The sequence below is a fragment of the Cyprinus carpio genome, chromosome A4 (assembly GCF_018340385.1).
Source record: "Cyprinus carpio isolate SPL01 chromosome A4, ASM1834038v1, whole genome shotgun sequence".
NCBI classification, from domain to species: domain Eukaryota; kingdom Metazoa; phylum Chordata; class Actinopteri; order Cypriniformes; family Cyprinidae; genus Cyprinus; species Cyprinus carpio.
In genome coordinates, this window is record NC_056575.1 from 713,151 (window position 1) to 725,650 (window position 12,500).

Below are 12,500 nucleotides of genomic sequence, written 5' to 3' on the forward strand. Positions count from 1 at the left end.
ATATTCTTACATTTAGAACAAAGTAACATAATTTAATTACATTTAAAAGAAGCAATTTTTACATTAGTAAAACTAATAATTGAAAGCAAATTTAAAAAAAAGATTAAAAAAGAAAGTATCATAGTTCAAATAAACCATTTTATATTTTATAATAAATTTATTAGCTATAAAAACCCTTGAAAACAATTACATTTAAAAATGCTTAATTTTATAACATTTAAAATCTGATTAAATGAAATTATTTAAAATAATCACTTAATTTTAATACAGATAAAGTAACTGATTAAATAACGATATTCAATTAAATTAAAACATTAAAAACTATTTATTAATTTAGAACATGTAAAATAACCAAAATAAATTAAATCTAACTGTTTAATACTTAAAGAAAGAGTTTATACATCGGTTCAAAAAATAAGAGTTGAAACGCCAAGTTTGCAAAGAGATGCTCGTTAATGTTCAATAAACTGAGAGAGAGCTCCCAGGATGACCTCTGACCTGTAGTGACCCCTGGACGACCCCGTCGGGGTTCAGCATTGGGAAGAGTTTGAAGACGAACATCCTGCGGAGCGTCTGAGCGCGAGGATCGTCCGGACTCCTGATGAAGTTCAGGAAGCCGTTAAAGACGAAACTAGACGGCGTCTCAAGCCGGGAGTGAACGCGACTGCTCAGAAAAAAACCACCTGAACACACACACACACACACACACACACCACACACAGTGGGAATCACGACCCATGCTCTGGAATCAGGAGATCATGTCAGGAGTGGAACGTCTGATACCCCGTTTGCCGCTGAAGCCGTGAGGTCGAGGCGTGCCGAGGGTACCGGAAGAGTCTCTCCAGCCGCGGCTTCTCCCTCTCCTCCAGCAGACCGTGACACGACGAGACCCGTGATCAGATCCAACCGGTGACCGTCCAGAGAGTGACACAGCAGCTCCCGGTGATAGTAGATGCTCTCCATCGGACTGCAGACGCAGAAAAACCCCGTCCCACACAACCACACTACAAACCCAAAACGTCTTCACGAAAATAAGGCAGTTAAAAAAAGGAAACAGACATTAAATGTGTTTAAAATCTATTAATGCATAAAACTCAATATGGCAACTAAATAGAATGGTGCTTAACCTTTAAAAAATAACAAATAATGCAAATTATGCCAAGCAATATAATAGCGTTCATTTAACATTTAAAAATTAAAATGATGCCAAACATACTTTAAAATATGCCAATATGTAAACATTTTTCGAAAAACTAAAAAACAAACAAAAAAGTGCAATATATAAAAAGTTAATTTAACATTTTAAACATCCATTAATCGTGTATTCAAATACATAGTGTATTTAACGTTTCAAAAATAGAAAACAAGCAAAATGTGCATTATTTGCGTATTATGGTTCTTTTCTATTTTGACATAAAAAAAAGAAATGCAAAATGTACAATAAAATATGTAGCGTATATTAAACATTTAAAAATACAATTTAATGCAAATGTGAAAAATATTTATTTTATATTTATAAAATATTTTAGTTTTTAGCATTTAAAAAAAATGCAATACATATATAGTGTATAACTATAAAATATAAAAAAAAATATGCAGTGTGTATTTAACATAAAATGTGCAATAAAATATATGTACTGTAAAAAATTTTAAAATAAAATTTAACTGCAAAATGTAAAGAATATTTATAGTTTTAGCATTTAAAAAAACAAATACAAAATGCAGATAAGTATAGGTAGAAAAATCACAGTATGTAGTGCATATTCAACATTAAAAGAAAAGCTAAATGTGCAATAAAATCCAGTGTAATTTCTTTTTTTTTTTTTTTACATAAAATAATGGAAAGTGTGCAGTGAAATCTCTATGTAGTGTGTTTTGTGATGCGAGGGTTGAGTGTGTGTGCACCTGCAGGGCCCCGGCGTGTGTGCGGCGCTCAGGAGCCTGTGGTCCAGCTGCAGCAGCATGTCCTGACACTCCGTGTACGAGAACGGATAACAGAAGGAGAAGTACGTGGTGACGCCGCGCACCTCCAGCACACGATGAACAAACGACAGGATGAACTGACTGTCCGACATCTGCACACACACACACACACACACACACACACAGTTACTCACAGCCCCATCACAACAGCAGAGGATTTAAAGAGCGCTGCGTCCGCACCTCAAACGTGGGTCTGTCGCGGACTCTCTCCCAGCGTGCTCTGACGGGCAGCGAGCGCACGAACGGAGTCATGCCCTGCGAGTAAAGCTTGCTCTGTTTGTTCATGTTCATCATGTTGATCTTCAGCAGTTTGCCCGGCAACATCCCACGAACGCTGAAGTAAAACCACGAGCTGCCGAACACACAATGCTGTCCTTAATCTCAACTTCAGACTCATTAATTCTGTAATGGTGCACTCATTCAGCGCTCGCAGTCAAAGAGTAGTCAATCAGGTTCACTCAGCCAAACATAACAACACAAATAAAGACATATATCAGCAAAATAAAAAAATATAATATACTCCAAACCACAATTCAAATATAAAAAATAAAAATTTAAATCTCATAAAAACATAAAAACTTTCACAATATACAAAAATTTCAAAAAACAAAAAAACATTACATATTTCATTGCACATTCCTTTCCTTGTTTTATTGTTAAATAAATAATACATTATATATTTAATTTTAAGCACATTTCGCTTTTTATTTACACTTTATACATTATTTATAAATTAATATATTTTAAATTTGGTTAGATAGTTTTCTTTTTCTTGTCTTTTCTCGTAACTTAACTAAATTTCAGCAATTTCTAGTTTCAATTTTTTTTGATCTTTCAAAAGTGATACATGTTCAAAAACATAGCAATACCCATGGTACTGCAAATTAATATCTATTTAATATATTTTAATATAAACACAAAAAAAAGGTGTTTTTGACTTTAACAACAATTTGTTTTTCATGACAGAAACATTATTTATTTTTTTGAAAATCGTTCAACAAATATTATATATTTTATTGCATATTTTGCATTTTTCATTTCTTTAAATATTTAAAATGATAGCATATTTAGCTTTTTATTCACTTTTAAGTTTTGAAGATATTTTTTTCTAAGACTGTCGGTTTGTTTTGACTGATGCTGAACAGATGCAGCAGTGTCTCAGATCTGGATATGAGGATTCATCTCTCTACCGGTTGCCGTTCTCGAACTCGGTGCTGGCGCAGTCCGGTTTGGTCCAGACGTTGAACTCGTAGTCGGGCTGCGGCTGCGCTGAGGCGTCGGGTTTTCAGATCCCTCCAATCACTCCCACGAGTCGAAGCCCAAACTCAACAAGTCAAACCCCCAAATCAAAACCACCATCCCGAAACCGAACTCAATTACCGGACGGACGTTCATGCAGCGCTGAGACTCTTCATCTCCACACCTGAGCAACAAACACAACACACACCGTCAGTGACCTCTGACCCCGAACACCAGCATTCAGCTCACCACCCACTGAACACACATCCTGTGTCTCCTCTCCTGAAAACACACAGACACACACCACCAACACACACACACTCACAAACACACACACACACACCACACCAGTACAGACACACACACCACACACAGACACACACACACACACACACGACACCCACACACACGACACCACACACCATACCCACACAACAAACACACACCACAGACAGACACCAGCGACACACAGACACACACACACCCACACCACACACACACAGACCACACCAGGACACACACCCACACACACACCGACACAGACACACAGGACACACACACACAGACACAACACACTGACACACACCACACACACAAGACACACCAGACACACACCACACACACACAGACACCACACCACACAGAGACACACACAGACACACACAACCAGACACACACACACGACAGTTACACCCACACACAGACCACACACACAGACACACACCACACACACACACACACACACCACACACACACAGACACAAACAAAGACACACACACAACACACACCACACAACCACACACACACACACAGACACACACACACACACACACACCTCCACCTCACACACAGACACTCACACACATACACACACACACACAGGTACACACAACCAGACACACACACACACACACACCAGACACACACACACCGACACACACACGACACGCACACACACACACACACACTACACGCGTACACACTGGCACACACTACACACACACACGACACACACACACACACTACACACAACACACACACACACACACACAAACAGCCACATCCACACACACACACACACAGCACACACACAAAAACCACACAAAAAAATAAAACAAACAAAAACAAAAACCAAACAAACAACAAAAAAAACACAAAAAAAAAAAACCCAACCAAAAAAACAAACAAAAACAAAAACACAAACACACACACAAACACAAAAAAAAAACAAAAAACAGACAAACACACACAAAAAAAAAAACACAAACACTCAAACACAACACAAACACACACACAAACAACACAACGAACACCACACACACACACACAAAAACAAACAAACAAAAAAAAAAACACACAGACCAAACACACACACAGGACACACACATACCACAACCTACCACACACACACACACACACAACACAAACACACACACACAGACACAACACACAAAGTACACTCACACAAGACACACCTCACATCAACGCCCTACACACACACACACACACAAACACACACACAAACACAACACAACAAAAACAGACCCACTACACACAGCATACACACACACACACATACACCACACACACACACACAGACCCCACACACTCCACACACACGCACACACACACCCAACACACCCGATAGTTTTGACGTACTCTAAATGAGTTGATCCCATTATCCCACCAACAAAACCCCACCGGTGTAACATTTCTGCAACATTACAGCATGCAACACTTTATTTTTATTTATTCTGTTGCACATTTGCATTAATTTTCAGGTTTTAATGTTAAAACCACAACTATATTTTATTGCACGTGTGGCATTATTTTGATTTTTAAATGTTAAATGCACACTACATATTTATTGACGGTTTGCATTATTTTAATTTTTCCATTTTAAATAAACAATATATATTATTGCACATTTTGCACATTTTTTTTTTGAATGTTAAACAAAAACACTATTATTTTATATTGCACATTTTGCATTAATTCTTGTTAGTACTGATACACCCTTATACCGTTATTGAAAATTTTGCATTAAATATTTTCATTTTTTTTAAGAAAAAAAAACCCCCTATATATCTAATTGCACATTTTGCATTATTCTCGTTTTTATAGTGTTAAAACAAACACAATAATGTTATTGCACAACTTTGCATTATTGTACTAAATCACACTATAATAGGCTTTGCCATTTATTTTGCTCTTTTCTAGTGTTTAACATAACATCCCCATGTACCATGTACAAAAATCTTAGTAATATCAATGCTACTGCAAAAACAACTTTTAACTATTACTCCATTAATATTACTGAAGTAATATCAGTTATAATATGCGCTGTTTTTCGGACGATATGATGATCGTAATAATATCCGTGACTTTAAACTTCCAGAGTAAACGTTACTCTGTATGTTTGGAAACTGTATGTGTAGCACTGGTATTTTTCATCTGAAACCATCCCGGGACCACGGTCACGCGTTTGAAGGTGACATCACGTAGATTCAAAACATGTAACACAATCATTCTTCATCACTTACCGAATCATACATAACGACCGTGTCTGAATTCCGCTGGAGCTGTGCGAGGCAGCTAGTGTTTGTTAGCATTCGCTTAGCTTTACGTTGCAGCTATATCAGTACAAAATCGGCATTGTTCTCTGACAAAACCCTCTGAGGCGAGCAGGCAAAGAAATCGACACACGAATCGAAGCAAGCATGCGTTTGTCATCCGCTGTGTCTGGAGAAGACAATACGTGCGTTTATTCACTACCTCCTTCGGTCGCGATACACTAGGCGACTCTTTAAACCCAAAACAAAAGCCTCATCATCACGCGCGACTCAGCAGGAACCGCGGATCTGATCGCTGATTGGCTGGCGAGCGCAGAGCGCAGCTACAGCGTGACTTGGCTCGGCCCACAACAGCTCCGCTCTCGCGCAGAGATTGGTTTTGATTCCTGATTCCAAGGACGTAGTAACAGGAAGCGGGCGTGTAAACCATAATAAACAATCTTAACAGTCGGGGTGGCGTGATCCGATGGGTGGAATATTTTCCTCAATGTTCGTCGAGTTACAACTCTAATGATTTCAAGTATTTAGTGGAATGTATTTTCGCGCAATTTGAGACGTTTTTGAATGCCCACAGCTCAAGATCCTGTCGATATCTTTTTAAAATTTATAATACAACGCAAGTTGTTTTGTGACTTACAGGTATATACTTTTACATTACGTTTAATTCCTTCTTAGCGTATTAGCGATTATGTGTGTGGTGGTGATTCCATTTTAATAAAACATTTTACATTTGAAGTGACTTTGCATTTGTTTTTAGTTGTTTTGGTTGGTCGACGAGGGCAGAGCGTCGCGTCGTCGCGTCATTTAAATAAAGGCAGTCCACGCGTCAAGAATGAGTCGCTGAGTTCGGATTAACTCTGATGTGATTTGATCAGGAGAGCTTTGAGTGTGTAGTTTGAGGTAACAAAGGTGTTTGAGCGAATATAATATGCAAAAAACTCGGCACCTTTAAAATCAAATGTTTCAAACAACAACTAAACAAAAACAGATAAAGAAAAAGCAGTCCTTGATAATATCTGAATAATTATCCAAATGCAATAACATTAATTTATATGAGTGACAGGGATAATGCGCAAACTTGTTTATATAGAGCTTGTCCAGGCATCTAGTGGCTACTATGTATTACAGATGAAAATGGGCGCAAACATTATATCATAACCCGTCAATTTCGACAAATAAAATTAAATACATATTTAAATTAGCTTTTAAATCGAGATTTTCCTTCAGTTAGACGATATTACATAGCTACAGTCCTGCTGAAGCGAAACCCCGTTTGTAGAAGTTTGGACCAGAGTCGGACACCGTTGGTGGGAACCTCAATAAAGCGGTTAAGCTGGTGTGTCCAGGAAAGAAAGACATCACCATTCAAATCACAATTAAGTTAAACCAGTCCATCTTGTCCTGTTTATACTGTAGACTGTGTTCTTACCGTTATCTTGAGCTTCTTTATCGTGATCGAATGAATCGAACTCCGCACATTAAACAAGTTCCTGAATAATAATAATATTGTTTCCTCCTTCGAGCCGGATTCGAACCAGCGACCTAAGGATCTCAGCAGATCCACCTCTACAGTCCTCCATCTGCCTCTACTATTCCTCCGCTCTACCAACTGAGCTATCGAAGGGGACTAAGAATTGCTCGTGGTAGTATCACCTATTCAATGTACAATAATTACAGTAGTTCGCCCAAACACCAGGAATCATAGAGCTTTATATATTAATATCATCTCCACTCTCATGCCATCCAATAGCAGTGTTCAGTTTAATGATGGATTTGTTTCTGCATTTGAAGAAATGCAGCATTTCATCACTTGCTCACCACTGGAGAAAGCGTTATTATGGATTATGGACTCGTATTTTAGTAAAAAACGTCTTAATGATGGATTTGTTTCTGCTTGTGGATATATATGTAAATATTTGGGTTTCATAACACAATGAACATTGAAAAATCACCGAAGCAGTGAGCAGGACTGAACAGCATTGGTCTGTTTATTTATAAATCATTTACAAAGTAACGAATCAGCTCATCTCACAGGACACACGCCTGCTCATCAACTGAATACATTTTAGTTTAACAGTGTGGTTTCGGACATAGCAACCCTGTCATTCTGGAGCCTGATGGCAGGAGATGCAGGTTGGGTTGGACTCTCGTGGATGATGTTTGTTGTTGTAAATCATCCATCAGGTCCCTTCAGTGTTTCATAGTACAAGTGCGCTCAGTCAGCAGCAGTAGTCATTAAGTGATCCACACAGAGCTAATAAACACCATGAAAAACATCTGCATAAAAGACAGAACCGTCAGTACAACAGATATAAAATCATGCAAATTGAAAACAAAGGGACATTTGAGGTGCAGCAGGGTGTGGTTGAGATCACGCTCGCGACAGCAGCTCCTGCGCGCGGCTCTTGGCGGCAGACGTGGCGTCCTGCAGGTATACCCATGTGGCTGTATGGTGAGATCTCCTGGTGATTCGGTGTAAGCATTGGAGCGACACTCGCGGCGTAAAGGACACACAAAACATCAACACATTCAGCAACTCACAGCACACTTACTCAGTTCACAATGCTAAGCCTTCAGCCAATCAAACAGAGCTTATTTGCATACAGACGTTCTTCTACACAGGAAGTGGAGTCCCCACCATCATACACACTGTCTCCTCCTGCCGGACGAGACAAAGCTATCGTTGTAAATCATTTGCATTTTATGTCAGTGCATCATAAACAGAGCGAAGCATCAGTGTACTGTCGGGGATTGTGTGTCGTGCTGTGTCCAGTGCAGACAGCATCACTCATTATAATGGTTGAATCTAACTGCATTTGCGTGTCACTGACTCGCAGGACTCCTGCAGGCTCTTAGCACTTTAGTGCAAATGACCTTGACTGAGGTTACAGGTGGAGCACAGTAAGTGTTTGTGATGATGTGATGTGTTGCGTGTCACTGACTCGCAGGACTCCTGCAGGCTCTTCCACGCCTTCAGCAGCTCCGTCTTCAGATACTGCAGCGCCGGGACGATGATGTGCTCCTGGACGAACAGCAGCAGCTGCTTCACGTACTCCATGAACTCAAACACGCTCTCCGGAGTGTTCGCACGCACCTGAAGAACCACACAATCACTGCATCAATGTCTACAGAACCGTATTATCACAGGTAACTAAAACTGTTAGAAACTAAACAAATATCAACTGAAAAAAAAAAAAAATGTGTTAGTTGCCAAGGAAACATTAATAAAATTAATAAAAATATAGATATAGATATAAGAAATTAAAACATAAAATGATACTAAAAATAACACTGACACAAAAATACATAGAGGTTTGTGTGAGAATATATAAAAAATCTAAAAACATTAAAAATAAAAATAAATAAAAAATTACATTATTAATTAATACAATACATTTAGAATTAAAAATTATATAATAATAATGAAAATATATTTTAATTATTATGTTATTATTTATGTAAATTTACATTAAATCTTTTATATATTTAGAATTAAAAATTGTAAAAATTTACATTTAGCAATTACTATTATTATTCATTTAAAATATTTATATTAAAATATATATTTAAAAAAATGTAATACATGAATTTTAATTTAATAAATAATATTTAAAAAATATAATTTTGTAAATATTACTTTTATTATACAATTAAAATATTTATATAAATATATTTTATATTAAATTTCCAATATTTTAGATAAATATTTTAATAAGAAGAACAAAAATAATTACATTTTATTACTATTATTATTTTATAGTCATACTGATATATAAAATCAACATTTTGGCTAAATTGTGCAGCTCCAACAAACAAGCACAATAAACCTTGAGTACAGAATAGAATAAAATACTAAAACTAAAAAAAAAAAAAAAAAAAACAATCACAACTTTGATCCGGAGTAAACCAGGTGGTATCATCTTCTACCATTCTATGAGCAGCGGCAGGTTCTCCTGCAGCCACAGCAGGAGTTCAGAGCTCTTCTGAGCGAGTGCGGCACGTGTGTCCTCAGAGGGGCCCGCGGCCTCCAGGCGTTCTTGTGCGGCGCGGTATAATAACAGGACCGTGTTCTCTAACAGCCAGCCCTGCAACACAAAAACACGCGTGAGTCACGTGAGCGGGAAGCAGCGCCGGTCAGCGCACGTCTGAAGCTGCTTCCTGACTAGGGGACGCCCTGCTGGCCGCAGTGTGATACTTGCGACCGCCAGGCCTGCTGGGATACGGCCGTGACCCCTGACCTCTCCAGATACAGCGCTGTGGTGGAGTCGGCGAACGAGCCCTGCGACCGGTCGTCATGCTTGGCGATGAAGCCCGCCCGCGAACACCAGTGACATCATCAGCACGCGCCACCAGGGGGTAACCCCGACCCTGCATCTTCTGCTGCAGAGACTGATGGGAGACAGCCAGTTTACCTTAGACATGTATTTACTTACATGAAAAAAAAAATATGAATGTAAAAAAAATTGAAATGTACTTTGTGTGTTTTTATGTGTGTGTGTGTGTCTTACGTGGCAGAGGCAGCTGCAGTCGCTGATGTGCTGTGTGTTTGTGCTGCTCTGAAGCTCGTCATTGGTCACTCTGAACTACTGGATGGTGTCCTGAAGGTTTTTCTGCAACTAAACAACAACAACACCACATGATGAGCACAAGATCTCGATTCATTCTAAAGCTACATTGTGGCACACTCCACGAGTTGCTGCCTAATATCATTTAAACAGAACATGCCAATAGAATACGCCTTTAGAGTGCAGAAGACTCCACTGTATGAAGAAAAACAAATCACAAGCAGACAGCTGTTTGTCTTTGACTCTAACCTTCGGTGGAAGAGTGCTCCAGGACTGCAGCAGGTGACTCAGCAGAAGACTGAGGAGAGAAGGAGAGCAGCACTGAATCAATCATTCAGTCCAGACCTCCGCAGGTGTTTAATGGTGAAAGGCTGACCTGGACTGCGACAGGTGTTTGGTGTATAACTGCCTCCAGACGCTCAAACTCTGTCCGTCCACCGTCAGACACTCCGTCAGGCTCCGGAGCAGCTGCACACAAACACACAGCGAGAAATGCACACTAATGAGGGCACTGCGATGCAGAATCAATGACGCAGTTTGATCTACTACACATACTAAAGCACGCGTGACGTCAAGATACACACAAACCCCTCAAATACACAGAAACTCAAAGGTCTTCACTTCAGTTCACTTGAACATAGAAATACACTAAAATAAAAATAAAATACAAAATATTATAAAAAAATAAAAAATAAAAAAAAATGTAAATAATATTTAAGTTCTATGAATTCAATTGATAATTAAAATTTGAATTAAATCATTTAAAGGAATCCAGGAAAAGCACAGTCACAAGGTTTATAAGGCGCTGGTTAATGCGCGCCACACCTCTTTCTTCATGGCGTCAGGGCAGTTCGGCGTGGCTCGTGACAGGAAGGAGGGGAAGTATTTTAACATAAAGCGATTCAGGTTTGGCTCCGAACGCCAGAACCTTGAGCCGCGGGTAAAGCTGACACAACTGCTCCTGCAGACTGCACAACAACACATGAATCAGGACATGAATCATAATGTGAATCAGGATTTTAATATGAATTAGGGCATGAATCAATAAGTGAATCAGGACATGAATCTGCACTTGAATCAGGACATTAATATGACTTAGAGCGTTAATCAGGACATGAATCAGGATGTAAATTTGAATCAGGACGGGAATCAATCAGTGAATCAGGACATTAATATGACAGGGTGTTAATCAGGACATGAATCAGGACATGAATCAATACGTGAATCAGGACATGAATTTGAATCAGGACATGAATTCGCACTTTAATCAAAACATTAATATGAATTAGGGTGTTAATCAGGACATGAATCAGGATGTAAATTTGAATCAGGACATGAATCAATAAGTGAATCAGGACATGAATTTGAATCAGGACGTGAATTTGCACTTGAATCAGAACATTAATATGAATTAGGGCGTTAATCAGGACATGAATCAGGATGTAAATTTGAATCAGGACGGGAATCATAATGTGAATCAGGATGTGAATCTGAATCAGGACATGAATCAATAAGTGAATCAGGACCCGAATCTGAATCAGGACATGAATTCGCACTTGAATCAGAACATTAATATGAATTACGGCATGAATCAGGACGAGATTTAGGATGTAAATTTGAATCAGGACATGAAGCAATAAGTGAATCAGGACCCGAATCTGAATCAGGACATGAATCATAATGTGAATCAGGATGTGAATCTGAATCAGGATATGAATCAATAAGTGAATCAGGACATGAATCAATAAGTGAATCAGGACCCGAATCTGAATCAGGACATGAATCATAATGTGAATCAGGAACATGAAACTAAACAATGAAATGAATCAATAACCGAATCAGAACCAGAACATAAACACGAAATTAAATCAAAACTTTAATCAAAACATTAATATGAATTAGGGCGTTAATCAGGGCATGAATCAGGACATGAATTTGAATCAGGATGTGAATCAGGACCTGAGCGGCGTCTGATGATCTGTGTGTCTCACAGGGAGTCTCACCTCTGGGACAAGGCGTTTTTGGGCATATAGGCAAAGTCCAGCAGCGGGAAGAACTCCTTCGCCCCATGACCCTCAAACCTTGGTCAAGCTTGGTATGAAGACTGAAACACAGACAAATAACTTGAGCTTCAGTTCA

General features: G+C 38.8%; 1 protein-coding gene, 1 long non-coding RNA gene and 1 other non-coding gene across 3 annotated transcripts in view; all 3 read right to left on the minus strand.

Moving 5' to 3' along the window:
- Positions 1–12,500, minus strand: part of LOC109083743 (transmembrane protein 214-B-like) — a 69,022-nt gene that overhangs the window by 49,528 nt on the left and 6,994 nt on the right. The window lies entirely within an intron of this gene.
- On the minus strand, positions 7,311–7,420 carry trnat-agu. The gene is made up of 2 exons: positions 7,384–7,420; positions 7,311–7,346 (listed from the first exon to the last, which is right to left on the minus strand). It is a non-coding gene; the product is annotated as a tRNA-Thr (tRNA).
- Positions 10,285–11,247, minus strand: LOC122139451. The gene is made up of 4 exons (XR_006156307.1): positions 11,187–11,247; positions 10,738–10,829; positions 10,611–10,659; positions 10,285–10,412 (listed from the first exon to the last, which is right to left on the minus strand). It is a non-coding gene; the product is annotated as an uncharacterized LOC122139451 (long non-coding RNA).